The sequence below is a fragment of the Alosa pseudoharengus genome, unplaced genomic scaffold, assembly GCF_046254945.1.
Source record: "Alosa pseudoharengus isolate Yale_2024_CS ecotype anadromous, Long Island Sound unplaced genomic scaffold, YU_APseudo_1.1 YU_APseudo_1.1_scf_1, whole genome shotgun sequence".
NCBI classification, from domain to species: domain Eukaryota; kingdom Metazoa; phylum Chordata; class Actinopteri; order Clupeiformes; family Clupeidae; genus Alosa; species Alosa pseudoharengus.
Window position 1 is genome coordinate 39,037,774 of NW_027468564.1, and position 15,017 is coordinate 39,052,790.

The 15,017-nt window shown below is 40.4% G+C and overlaps 1 pseudogene; it reads right to left on the reverse strand.

Annotated features, from left to right (window-relative positions):
- Nucleotides 1–526: 526 nt before the first annotated feature.
- On the reverse strand, nt 527–14,366 carry LOC143118781 (cytosolic phospholipase A2 zeta-like; annotated as a pseudogene).
- Between the last annotated feature and the right edge of the window lie 651 nt (nt 14,367–15,017).

Sequence of the window (15,017 nt, forward strand, 5' to 3'; positions counted from 1 at the left end):
CCTTTTTCAAACAACAATCATATCACTAGCAAAAAAATGAGCACTAATCACAAGCACGAGTCTGAATGTTTATTTGAAGTATATTTTTTAAATGTGAAAGCAAATGCTATGTACTGTACACCACCCGAGACCAACACATGAAGAGTAGTCAACCAATTTTTAGTTTGTATGCAATTTTAGTTTAGTTTATATATTGATACTGTAACGTTGGTGTGTTGGACTAGCGCTATTGGTTCCCACAATGCATTGCGGCTGGGGTTCAGGGGGGGTTATTGTGTGTGTCTTTACCTTTGTTTACTGTTTATGGATGTGTTTTAGTGTAGTGTGTATCCCTCTTGTGTGACCCTTCTTGCTCGAGTCATTGCAATACATTTTCTGACACTATGGGGGCAACATTCTAACCTTAAAGCCTTTCAGTAGAACAGACTGTTTTTCACAAGTACAACATATATCATCATGCAGTATTGTGTGAAGTAAGTGTGAATCCTTTTTTTATTTTCTATTTTCATATGAATGTACACAATAAGCATGCTTGAATAAGTATATCATGATTATAAACATGCAATTAAAGTAAATGAGATACAGTATCCCACCTTGGTCTCCATAAGAACATGCTTATAATTCTATATTCTCACAGACTATGTCTGGCTCCAAATAATCAAAATGAAAACAAATAGGGATCCATTCAGGGACAGGAGTGGTCTTCGTGTTCATCCTCGTCTTTGTGGACTCTCTCTCTCTAACGCCCGACGCAAAGCCGACAGGAGTGTGTCGCGGTTGTTCAGGATGTTGTAGTGCATGAGATCCATCAGCTTCTGGAAGTTCTCCGGCTGATAGGCCAGGTTGGTAGTGACGTACGGCGAGTCTTTGGTGCTGACATCCACGTCCCCTTGTTTCAGTTCCTCCACCCCCTCGCGCCTGACACCTTAGTGCAACAACAAACAGGAAGTATAGGGTTGATAACAATATGCGATTTTCACGGCAGGATTGTTGAGGCAAAAATAATTAAAATGAAATCACCACAATGTCTGTAAAACTTGATACTATATAAGACACGCATACACTATCCGCGGTAATTAATTGTCTGATTCTGAGTTAAGTGTTGCACAATTGTCAGTCTTGTCTAAGGGGTTATCCTTTGCCCCCACTCACGATGTAACTACATTTGCCACTCGAGTGGATTTATTTCGGTTCTATCGTAGCCTACACCTGAAAGTATGGCACTCTCAGACTTTTGGCCACACTCAGAGCTCCCTGAGTGCAACCACACTTGATGACACCTCTGACACTTCTGACCTGCCCACTGTGTTTAAACCTAAATCCCGATTCTCCCCTAAAGTGACCAACCCAGCACTTGTAACTTTTTCTAAGAAAGTAGACTTTGAGGTTAACCGGTTGTTGAATATGGACCCAGTTACGCACAGAACAAATCTATCCAAAAACGAGCGCATCGCCCTTAACAAACTTTCCAACAACCATGACCTCATTATTCGTCCTGCGGACAAAGGTACTGTCTAAGGATAAATACATCAAGGAAGCTCATCGTCAGCTAGACACCAAATACTATCAGAGACTGTATACTAACCCGTTATGAAAAAAGAATTTAATGCGCTGTTAAAAGGGGCATTTGATGAAGGCTACATAACATCAAACGAACTTGGTTTTTTAACTGTTGAGTACCCACTTGTGGCAGCTTTTTATTTACTCCCTAAGGTGCACAAAGAACCCAGGGACAATCCCCCTGGTCGGCCTATCATATCAGGCAATGGTACACTCACTGAGCCTGCATCGAAATATATTGATTCCTTTATTAAACCGTTGGTAAGGGAGCTCCCATCATACATAGAGGACACCACCGACGTATTAAACAGATTAAAAACATTGCCCAATGTACGCACACATTTTCTAGTCATCATGGATGTTGAAAGTCTATACACGAACATTGACCACCAGCAGGGCTTGTTTGCGCTGAGTCACTATATCACAGGAAGAATTGACTCAAGTGAATTTCTATTGAAATTGACGGACTGGGTTATTCACAACAATTTTTTCATATTCATGGATGAGATGTATGTACAAAAAATTGGGGTACCCATTGGATCAAGTTTTTCACCTAATTACGCATGTTTGTATTTGGGCCTGTGGGAAAAGGAACACATATTGAACTCATGCAATCCTTTTTTTGAATGTATTACGTGGTATGGTCGCTACATAGACGATGTTCTTTTGATTTTCAATGGGTCTGAAAGTCAACTGTTGGACTTTCATACTTATGTTAATGGCATTAATCCCAATATTAAATTGTCATTAGACTACTCACTTGATAAAGTCAATTTCTTGGATTTGAATATCTATAAGGGCTTGGAGGGCCAGCTACACACTACTCTTTTCAGGAAAAGCACCTCCCGTAATACCATCCTTAGAGCAGACTCGTTTCACCCCCCGCACCTTATACGGAATATCTTTTACGGCCAAATCCAACGTTTGAGACGTATCTGTGACAAAGACAACGACTTCAATGAACAGGCTGAGTCAATGGCTAGGAGGTTTTCGGATAGGGCGTATAGGCCAGAAGTTATTTCCCAAGCTAACAGTAAAGTGCAGGCACTTCAACGTAGCGTTCTACTTGAGAAGAATACACATAAACGGACTAATAAATCACCACCATACTTCGTCACTACTTACAGTAGTCACGCGGCACGGATTAAAAACATTGTAAGGAAAAACTGGTCGATCATTGAGAGTGATAGCCAATTACGAGAAGTGTTTCCTGAACCTCCAGTAATATCATTCAGATGCGCGCCTACTCTTAGGGATAAGTTAATGCGCTCATACCTCCCACCTGAGCGAAAAGACTCCTGGCTCAAAAAACCTATAGGTACTTTTAAATGTATGCATTGCCCCCATTGTGCCAATGTCAACCAATCCAAATGTTTTTTGGACGCAAGAACCAACAGAACATATGAATTAAGGGATTTTATTAATTGTAACACAACATTTGTAATTTATCGTTTGGCATCCTTGTGAGGAGGGGTTCTTTTATGTCGGCCGCACAAAAAGACGGTTAAGGGACCGTCTTGCTGAGCACAAATATGCCATCAGAGTGGTGAATAAAGATTACCCCATGGCTAGACACTTTAACGAGTACCATAACAAGAACGACTCCTTGTTAACTATACAGGGCATTGAGCATGTCAGACCTTTGGCGAGGGGGGGCAATAGGTTACAGAGGTTGAACCAACGTGAGTCGTTCTGGATACATCGCCTGAATGCTATGGAATATCCTGGTCTAAATGAAGACATCGATTTCACTTGTTTTTTATAGTGATGTAGGCCTACTGATGTGAATGTCACTGTATATTTCTTTTATATAATAATTTTTTATTTTACATTTCTTTTCTTATTTTTCTTTCTGCTGTATTAATGTGCAAAGGATCACCTGTTGTAGAATGTCTTTTCTGGTCATATGACCTCTTGACCCTATATAGGTAAGTCCTCATTAACTTGTACATGCCCTGATGAAGACCAAGTGTGGTCGAAACATGTTGGCGTTTTAAACTATGGATTAGCCAGTAACAAATAAAGGCTTTTTAAATATACCTTCCTCAGTCACCTTCCCTGGACTGCCTGGAATTGCTTTCCTTTTCATGAACTGTTCCCATTTTCCAAGAGCACCCAATACGAGGATAAAGTCTACGCTTTACAATCAAGAGCTACCAGCCTCTTTTGCTGAAGTATATAATATATAATATCATTATAATTTGATGGATTATTAATAGTGAAATTATTTTTTTATTTGATTGCTTTGTGCTTTTTAACTAATTTGGGAAAATAAATTACACTCAAAATACGAGTGAAGTGGTGGTGAGTATGTAACCACACCCAAAAGCATTCAAATGGAACAATGGATGACTGAAAAGATGGTTAATATGTTTTATCAATATGACATTAATTATTGCATTTATCATCATCACAATATTGACGGTTAATGCCTGTATTCTGTGACACATCCTGGCCCCTTGGATTTGAAACGATGAAAGGACTGAGCTGAAATAATCACAAGCATGGCGTATTGTGGAGAATGAAAGATTTCTGAGGGGTCGGGGCTTGCACCTACTCACCTGGGGCTTTGAACTCCCTGAAGGTGAGATTGACCATGGGGAAGTGAACCACGATGGGTGCTTTGGGGTTCTCCTCGTCCTCGAAGACGTACACCTCTTTCATGGGCTCGTTCTCCACGTGGCAGAAATCGATGTGGGGGAACGGGATCCTGTGGTCAGCACAGTGCTGCTGGGTTTCCTTTAACACCTGAGGAGTACATTGACAGGGCAAACAGGTCAAACGTGCCTCAGAGAAGATGAGTAATGTACCTGGCTTAGTGCTCAAGCTCAAGCATGACCATGATAAATGGATAGGTCGTGGTTTAGTGTCGTTAGGTAGGTCATTGTTTATCCACAACTACATTTATTGGGGTCAGAAGAGTGTCAAGAGAAAAGGCAGTTTGCTCTATTTTAATCAATAAGAAATGGTGTCAGGCATGACAGGTGCACGGTCCCTTCAAATTAAGAGCCTCAGATATGAGCACCATGCTGGCCAGGGTGTCACAACATGGCTGATTTGAGAATAACATACATTGCTCACACTGATGTACTACCTCATGTAAAACAATTATTAATACATAGCATAACATAACATAACATAACATAGTAAACCTTAAACTGATCCAAATCCCAGGAGTAGTTGAGGGACAGGACGAGGTCCATGCACCTGTGGGCTTGCAGCACTGGGATGAAACCTGTGTTACAGGCGAAGCCCGCGTCCACCAGGTTCAGGGTGGCGTCCGCTGGGGTCAGCTGGTTTGGGAACGCATCAGGGTGAGTGTCTGGACAGGAAGCCCAAAGGTTGGATTTATTATAACAATGGCAGCTGGTTCCAAATCGTGTCATATTTCACACACAGACACACACACACACACACACTCATACGGTTATTCAGTATATCACACATACTGTATATGACACACGTGTGTGACATATGTAATAAGCAGAACATATACAACATATATAATTGATTATGTAAATATATTAAGATATATAATAAACATGTGATACAACAGCATAATACACAACAGCTGTATAATATGTGACATGAAGTGGCATTATTCTTACCATTTCCCGCAATGAATCCACTTGTCTTGTTGTAGTCCCAGTGTAAATTTAGGCCTCGCATGAAGTTGTAAATGTGGCTGGAGATCGGTCGGCTGGTGAAGAAGCCGGTAATCCTTTGTGCCATGTCGGTGGCCGGCTTGATGATGACGGTGTCGAGCGTGGACGGCCTGTTGTCCGACTCTGTGGGGGACAGAACACCTCACGAATCTCACAGGGTCCAACATGACAACACACACCAACAGCACAGTCATCAGACAGCTGGTTGAAGCTGCTGGGGCAAACTACTGGACTGATACTGTAGTTTGTCAAAATTGCTAAGAATGTGCCTACCCACTTTTAAGATGCTTGACTTCCACATTTCCCTGTGCTACCAATTACATACACGTTACAAATCATAGGAAGAGTTTGGTTCCAAAAGGCTATATCCTCCATTTTAATGAATTTTCATTAATCTTATTTTTATTATTATTTTGTTTTACATGTAATTTTAGTGGATCTTTATTGGGTTATTGTTATTCAATTAATCTGTACTCAATCAAAACGACACATTTGCAATTTTGTTGATATTATCTGAAATACACAATGACATAACATTACTTATTAATGTTTTTAAAAATGGAGATATAGTGTTTTGGAACCAAACTCTTCATATGCATGTACTGTATACAACATGTATGGATGCATTTATGTGTACAATATATAGCCTACATATTTAATCATGTATGGATGCATTTATGTGTACAATATATAGCCTACATATTTATCATGTATGGATGCATTTATGTGTACAATATATAGCCTACATATTTAATCATGTATGGATGCATTTATGTGTACAATATACAACCAGCCAGGTATTGAAAGCACAACTTTTAGGCTCCTGCAGTGTAGTGGTAACTTTCCTTACCACTACACTTACACAGTGCTGTCTTCAGAGCACCAATACCTGTCTTGATGACATCACCAGGAAGCCAGGCTGGTTTGTTGCCAGTGACATAGTTCCACACATCGTTAAGGCTGATGGACATGGCACTGCTCCAGATTCCTACAGAACACACACACAGGATGGATGGATGGAGAGGGGGCTGTACTGCATGATCAGGGATCCCCTCACACATACCCTCACACACACACACACACACACACACACACATTCACATTCAAACACACACACACACACACACACACTCAAACACACACTTATACACTCAAACACACACACACACACACACACACACACACACTCCTTCTCTCTTGCTTCCTTCATCTCTTACCTATCAGGAATGGCAGCCGAGCCTCTGGAAGGTTCTTGACCATGCACCCCAGGAAGTACTCGCTACCAAAGTTCTCCGTGGGGATGGACGCACCGTATTTTGGAATGCCCACCTCATAGGGGCTGAACTCACACCACTCTGCAAACACAACAAAGGAACAATCTGAAGCTATGACCCAAACATGCTTTAGTCTGTAGAATCACAACATCTTAGCTACACCGGATACAGTAACATTCACTGACTACAATTAGCAAATTCCACTTTAATCAGTAGAGCTGGACGAATGTGTATGCACTGCAGACATTGCCCTGAATTATATTTAAAAAAAATTTTTTTTTTTGCACAGCACTTGCCATGTGCTCCATTTTGTACGGGATCTGAGTTTAATATCTTAATTTAATTAATAGAAGAAGAAAGGGATGTTTGGAATAAAACTGAAAACTCTTACCAGCATCAGTGACGTTGCCCTTCTGGCTGGTCTTCATGTTCACTGCTGTGTAGATGGGCAGAGGATTTTGTCCCTCAGATACTGCCCTCCTCTGGTCAGACAGGGTACTGTCCCATTTCTGCACAGGCAAAAGTGCACATTCAGCAATTGGCTCTGCAGAATCTATTGCTTACGTGTAATATGCAATCTGATTGCAGTTTGCAAATACATTTTGAACAAAGTTAAGGGTGTGTGTATATGTATGGGTGTGTGTATATGTCTGTGTGTGTTGTATTGCTTGTGTGAGAGATGAACAAGAGAGAGATTAAGAGAAAGAGAGATGTGTGCGTGTGTGTGTGCGTGCGTGTGTGCATGTGTGTGTGTGTCTGTGTGAGTATGCATGTGTGTGTGTGTGTGTGTGTGTGTGTGTGTGTGTGTAATGTAAAACCGTGCCTTTTATGGTTTTGTTGCTTTCTGTTTCTGTGTCCATTTCTGTGCTTTTATGTACTATTTCTCTGGGCCATTGCTTATGCAGCACACTGAATGACCCCTGTGCTATTTAAATAAACTTGACTTGAATTGACTTGACTGTATTCAGCACCTTGCCATAGATGAGGTGTTCGATGGCCAGACCCCACTTGTCGATGTAGGTGACTGGGACCCCCTCCTTCTCCCTCAGATCCATCTCCTCCCTGTAGCCACGGAGCTGCTCAGTGGACATAATGTCCTGGTACCTCTTAATCATCTCAACCTTCATGGGCTCGGCGACCACACTTATGTCCTTTTGCGACCAATCGGAAGTATCATAGAGTGTGGATATGGCCCTGTAACATGCAATAATGCCATGTTATATGAGACAGAACATTATATGGAAATCATACAGGTAAGACTGGTTATGATGTGGTATATTCACACTATATATTATCTCTCTCTCTCTCTCTCTCTCTCATACACACACACACACACAGAGCATTTCAGAAAAGGTCACACTGCACTGAAAGTCAGATGTGTGAGTGAGGTGTGTGTGTGTGTGTGTGTGTGTGTGTGTGTCGTCTAATCTTGTCTGAGGGGCTGGTCTCTCACCATGTGGCTCCTGAGACTCCCGTGATGTAGCTGACAGCATCCAGGATGCCCAGAGCTTGGAGACCCTTCAGACTCCCAAAGGTGCCAGTCATCGCCCTGGTCCCGCCCCCCGAGCAAACCACACCCACCAGCGGGACCTGGAAGGAGATGTGTCAATAGCAAAGATCCTAGAGCGGAGCTCTGTTCTAGAATCTTTGGTCAATAAGCTTCCAAAACGGTTCTAAACAGTACAGCCATTACCATGAAATAGGAACAGTGCAGCAAAATTACTTTTGTACTGTTGTACATTTTTGTCGGCATATTTGTACATCTGCCATTGTCAGTCCTGGAGACAAGTGTAATAACTACACACCTGTTGTCCTTTATCATCTCTCTATCTCTCTCTCTTTCTAGACCCTTTCAATCTGTTCCTAGATTGTTTCCGTTTTCTGTATTGAAACATTCAAAACCACATATACTTTGAAATTAAAATGTAAAATCTATTGGACTTTAGCGTAATGCTCTACAAATTCAAAGTCAAAGTCAAAGTCAAAGTCAGCTTTATTGTCAATTTCTTCACATGTTCCAGACATACAAAGAGATCGAAATTACGTTTCTCACTATCCCACGGTGGAGACAAGACATATTTTACCAATTTTAAGTCCAAATTGTTGATTTTAACTTTTTTTGTGTCCCCAAGTTACTATAAAAACTACTAAATGTTGTTTTATGTGCCACCAGAAATGCCTTATGTTAGTTTATGCAGTTGAAATGGTCAATAATGAGTACAACTGTTTATGAACATTATGCCTTCAATAGGGAGTGATTCAGAATGTAGCATCATGTACGAGCATTCTGGGAAATGTAGGCAGTGGAGGTACTGTATGTATTGTGTTACTGTATGTCTGAGTGTGTCTGGCCCAGGCCTTCACTCTCTCTATTTGCATCCCAGGTCATTAGCCAAGGAGCTGGCCAATGTAGTGGAACACATATTTGGACCAAATTTGTACATTGAGGTGAGTCATCTCTCCGTGGGCATGTTTGTGTGTGTGCGTGTGTGTGTGTGCGTGCGTGCATGTGTGCGTGCGTGCCTTTCCCCCTTCCTTAGCCCCCAAAAGAGCATTCTTGTTTTTAATGTTCCACTTGGTTTGTAGAGTTGGAAAAATTAAAGCCTCTATCCACTGATGAACAAAAGTGATTATCAAGCAAAATGAAATACCATCTCTGGCTAATTTGATCTACACAAACAAGACAAATTCCTTGTATGCAAAAAACCTGCTTGGCAAGAAACCAAACTCTGATCTGTATCTTCCCTTCAATGCACCCCCCACCCCCCTATCCCTCTGGTTTACTCCCTTATCTATCTATTTCTCTCTCTCTCACACACACACACACACACACACACACACACCACACATACACACCACACATACACACCACACACACACACACACACACATACACACACACACACACTACCTTATCTGTCTGAGGAGGTGAGCTGAGTCCTAGCAGCTTTTGGAGAGCATGCCCCACCACCGCCTTCCTCTTCTCCAGGAAGTCCCTCTCAGCCGACGGGATGTTAAAGTCCAGACGCAACGCCAGATTCTCCTCTGAGCTGCAGTGTCACAGTCACCAAACAACAGTGAAGAGGGAAACAGTAACAGCATATTTATGTCAGTTACACTTTGATCACGAAAAGGACCTCAAGAAATGTAATCGATCAAATAAAATAATAGAAACTATTACACAGAGCCTTACTCACCGTGGCGATATGGCTCATTTAAAATCATAATGTCGTACTGTGATGAATAGCTGGTGGTAATGGCACATGTGTTCATGTCTCCTTCACGTAACCATACACCATAGACATAATAGAAACCGTACACTACCAGAATGTGAAAATGATGACCAAAACATCTGTTGTCTCGTGTTAATTGTTGGATTTAGGTCAGAGGTTGGATTTAGCCTAAATCATTTAGGTCAGAGGTCATGATGGTGTGTGTATGCGTTACCCCAACCAGAGTGTGCTTTGCAGTTCTAGTTTAAAACAAGACTATGAAACAATTTGCTACTTTCTTTGAGGTTTTTTTTTTATCAAGGAAGACATTTTGGTTATCATCTTCAAATTCTGGTTGTGTACGTTTACATGAAGGACAGATGAACACATGTGCCATTACCACCAGCCATTCATCACAGTACGACATTCCTGTCTTCAAAGGACACAGTTAGCATGTTAGCAAGCTTCTAGCAGTGCCAACAAGGCTCTGAATCAGGGCTGTATGTTAACTTTTTTTGCTGAGGTTGACTTTCTAACATCGGTATCTAGTTACAAACACCTCATTAAAATAATGTGTCACCGGTGCTAAGCTGGATAATCATCCAAAACTGTTTTTTTTGTAGCATGTGCTACCTTATACGTTGCACTGTGCACTCCTGCTCTGGGTGGTGACTGCAAGGTTTTGTATGTCTTTGGTTAGCTCACTAGGAAATGTTGAATAAGGAGTGGACCTACAATGTATACCGGTAAGTGATTTACATACAGTTACAAACATGTTGTGTATACAATGAAGCACATTACCAAGGTATGCCTGTGTGGAGAATTGAGAGTGTATTAAGTTTTTAGGTAGAGGGAGGTTTTACCTTTCCCTTGTTTTCAGTTCCAGGTTAACAAAATCCTGTGGGAAATAAAATGGTGTTGTTTGATAACTGGGCATTTTCTTTTTTATTATTCAAATGTGTTCAAATTGAGCAATAGATGAATGTTAGAGTTTGTGTACTACCTCTCCAAGAGGCACTTTCATTTCCTGATTAGCACTGACTGGCCGCAAAGAATCTGGTGAAAGATTGATTGACTGAATGGCATCGTCAACCTGTTGACAGCAGATTATGAAATAATAAAATGAATGAAAAATAAATAGAAATAAAATGTATGGCATAGTCTCAAATTCTCAATAGTATAGTCTATTGGTTTGCAATGAGTATCTTCCTTTTTGTTACCTGAAAATTATTGTCTTTTCTAAATGAATCAGTAGTTTTTAAAATGTCAAAAAAGGTGGAGGATGTCAATCTGTGCTTTTCCTGAGACAACAATGACATCTTCCAATGCTTTGCTTTGTCTACACCCAAAAGATTATTCAGAATGTGGTTTGACAATACTGAAGATTATAACAATTCCCTATCAAAATAGTTCACAATTAATTCATATATAAATTGCTGCAGTTCTAGTTGAGTCCACCACACCTAAAATGAGAACATGTTCCTTCAGGACTAAGTGTGTGTGTGTGTGTGTGTGTGTGTGTGTGCCTGCGTGTATGCATGCATGCATTTATGTGTGTGTGTGTGTGTGTGTGTGTGTGTGTGTGTGTGTGTGTGTGTGTGTGTGTGTGTGTGTGTGTGTGTGTGCGTGTGTGTGTGTGTGTGTGTGTGTCTGTGTGTGTACCTGCACAGAGAGTTCTGTCTCCAAGTCTCTGTTGATGTAGTAACGTAAAGAGTCCATCAGGTCCGAGGTGAGAACATGTTCCTCTCTATAAGCTCCTTTCAGCTTCAGTATTAAGCTCTGTATTTCTGCAACACACACACACACACACACACACACACACACACACACACACACACACACACACACACACACACAGAGAGAGAGAACATATACCTAAGTGAACTGAAAAAGTGTTTCCCCCCTGAACAAAAATTGACAGCTGTACTAAAGCTGGTGATTTATTTTCTTTCTTTGATCCTTCAATGTGTTCTACTGCTTACCTGGGTGTTTTACCGTGATGTCAAGAGTTGAGAATGGTGGTGCCTAGAAGCAGAAGAATCAGGACGAATGTGAGCCATAATTCATAATTTATCCTTTATCTCGACTGAAAGTGTTACGCTTTACTTGACGGTATCGATATAAGAGTGACATGACACTGTCATGAACGTGTCATAAACATTATAAACAACCCATAAAAGTTTATGACATAACGCTTCTGTTATTAAGTGTCATTCGGTTTTTGTCACGACAAGTTAGGGTTAGGTTTAGGGTAAGGGTTAGGGTCAGAGTTGTGGTTCATGTGTCATGACAGTGTCATGTCACTCCTATGTAGATAGCGTCAAGTATTACCAAAGTGATATTTTATTACATGTTTATGCTAACATTTTTTATAGCATTGACACTGCCTATTTATAAATTGCAATTATTACGTATACTACATATTAATATCACTGCAATATGCACACTGCAAACAGAATTCTGTAACATCATACTCATATCAACAAATATTATTCTGAATCATTTAAGTAGACTACACAAAGTGACACCTACCACCAAGATTCCATTGGACAGGTAAGAACCTGGTGCTTCAGCGCTAAAAACAAGAAGGACAAGTGTGAGGCGTTTAATAGGCATCTGATGGTTATGCAGTCTATAGAGCTACTGTAACACTCTAAAAAACACAGATGAAAAAAAGGAGCATATGATAAAATATGCAGGGCAGCAATCAGCCTATTATAAATAATTGAAGCCAATGCTTTTTTCAACCTACAGTTGCTTACACAGTCCTAACAGTTCAATGTTTCCAGGACAACAGTTTATCTTTTCCATTTCAGTGTTTTAATGCAATAAAAGTGTATGTATGTATGTACGTATGTATTCAGTTATGTATTTATTTATTAACTTGTCTGTTCTCTTACCTCTCAACCATCTCAAATTCGACCCATAACTTATCACTTGTCTGAGCATAGACAAAAAACAAAACAAAAAAAAGATGTCAGTTGACCACATTTTGTTATTAACATGGTAAAATGTCATAATGTCTCTTCAAGAGAGCTTTACCTGTGCATTTGTTATGAACACTTTGGTCTGTTTTTGGCCCATGGTGAGGTTACTTAGATCAAACAAGATAGCCGTGCAAATATCATCTCCAAAGGATGTGTCATCATCGAACATTTGCAATTCTAGAACATTCTGTAAGAGAAGGATAGTTGTGTAAAAAAGGATAGATTGAGAAAGGAAAGCACTTTTAAAAGTTATTCAACTTTGAGTAGGTGGACCCTCAAACTGATGAATTTGAGACACACCAACCTGGTATCTTAACCAAGGGGGAGGCAATAAGTATAGTGGATAACATCAACAGTTAATAACAATTTGTCTGTAAAGTTTTACATCAGATGTTTGTAAATATGGTTTTAAAGGGTCTATAAGCAGGATCAGCACAACATTGAGACGTCTGTGTGGGTCAGACCTTGACATGGCTGTTCACGCGGAAGTGGAACGTTTCGTTCCACTCAGGGCTGTCGCTGTTGGGAACTATCCTGGTGCGGTGCAGGCGGGCGGAAGACGTGGGGAGCTTCAGAGTCACATAGCAGTCCGACTTCGACCCTGAAGAGAACCACCAAGAGGGGGTTAGGGTTAGTACTAGCAATCAGTTCAGTTCAATTCATTTCAGTTTCTCTGCCGCTATCTGGGAAAAAAGTTGTTTTATCTTCAAGAACAACTGTGTACACATTGAATTCATGCACATATTGTACAAAACTCCGCACATTATTTAATTAGTTAGAGGATTTCAATTCCATCCACATATTTTCTGCTATACCTAACAATAGTTGAAGCATGGCAATAGAAGACACTGAAATATCTTCCATATCTGGCAATCTATTGCGTTAGTAAAAAAAAACAGAAAAAAAAACAGTGAAAAGAGACAATTAACAGTCAAGCGGACAGAACACAGATTGATTGACGGGACTTACAGTAGTCATGGGAGTGCTGAAGTTCTGCTCGCAGGACGGTAACAGAGAGCTTCCAATAGGGGACCAATTCCAGCTGAGAAAGATAAATAAACAAATAACATTAATCACAGCAGCACCAGTCTCATCACCATTATTGTCAAATTATCTTCTCAGTATCTTCACATTATCTCCACAATATCTTCTCATTATCTTCACATTGTCTTCTCAAAATCTTCTCAATGTTTGATCAATATCTTCACATTATCTTCTCAATATCTTCTCAATGTTTTATCAATATCTTCACATTATCTTCACATTATCTTTAACCATCCTGCATATAACAGCTTGCTATAGTACACCATCCAGAGTGAGGTCTGTTTTTTTTCTGCTTTCATTTGAGCTTTGAGGTGTTTTCATAAAACAGAACATGGAATTCACCATGTAATTTATTCACACATTGTCCTGTAATATAAGGCACGCAATCTGATGAGACACAAGCATGAGTTGTAAACTTTTGACAGTTTTAAAATTGTGATGACCTAGAAAACAAGACTGGACAAAATTATGTTTTCAGAAAAAAATGGGTTAAAATAAGGACCAGCTGCATTAAAACTGAAGTAATACATTGCCCATATCGGACCAGACTGACCAGTGGTCCTGAGGAAATTATTTATACAACCCAACACATTTAGAACGTAACAGTTTGCTTACCTTGGCCATGGTTGTTTCTGCAGTGAGCTCAGCTCAGTCAACTTGAAGGCAAATATCTTGAGTGACTGAGGGCGGAGCAGTTTTTGCTTTTGTGGACTTTAGAATGTGTTCTGTTTTCATGCTGACCCATGGAACTGGACAGCACCAGGTAGGCCATTCCACTGTTCCAGTTCAACTGGTTATTGTAGTTCAGTTGGTTATTGGAGGAGTATCATGAAATCATTTGGTCTCACTTACCACATGCCCTGCCAATTGCCTGAATGCTCCACCAAAGACAAACAAAAATAAAAATCACCAACAGCTTTCGTGCACCAATAACATCACCAACAAAACAGCCTTTGAGAGCATTTCATTATCACTGGTTAGCAAGCAGGCATCCGTCATCATCTTCAATGTCCCCCCACCCTACACACGCACACACACAGACGCCACGTCGTCTTCAATGCGATGCAATCAAAAACATAATCAGACACACCACAAGCCCTTGATAAAGGCACCAACAAATACCAAGAACCAGCAACAAATTCTTTGGTCATTCTTCTTAGTTTATGATCCGATCAGCAAAATATAACAATAGCAGTGCATGTGAGACATGCTAAGATTCTCACAAAGCTACAAACATGGGATGTTCGATATAAGCTCCACCATTGGTCCACAGAG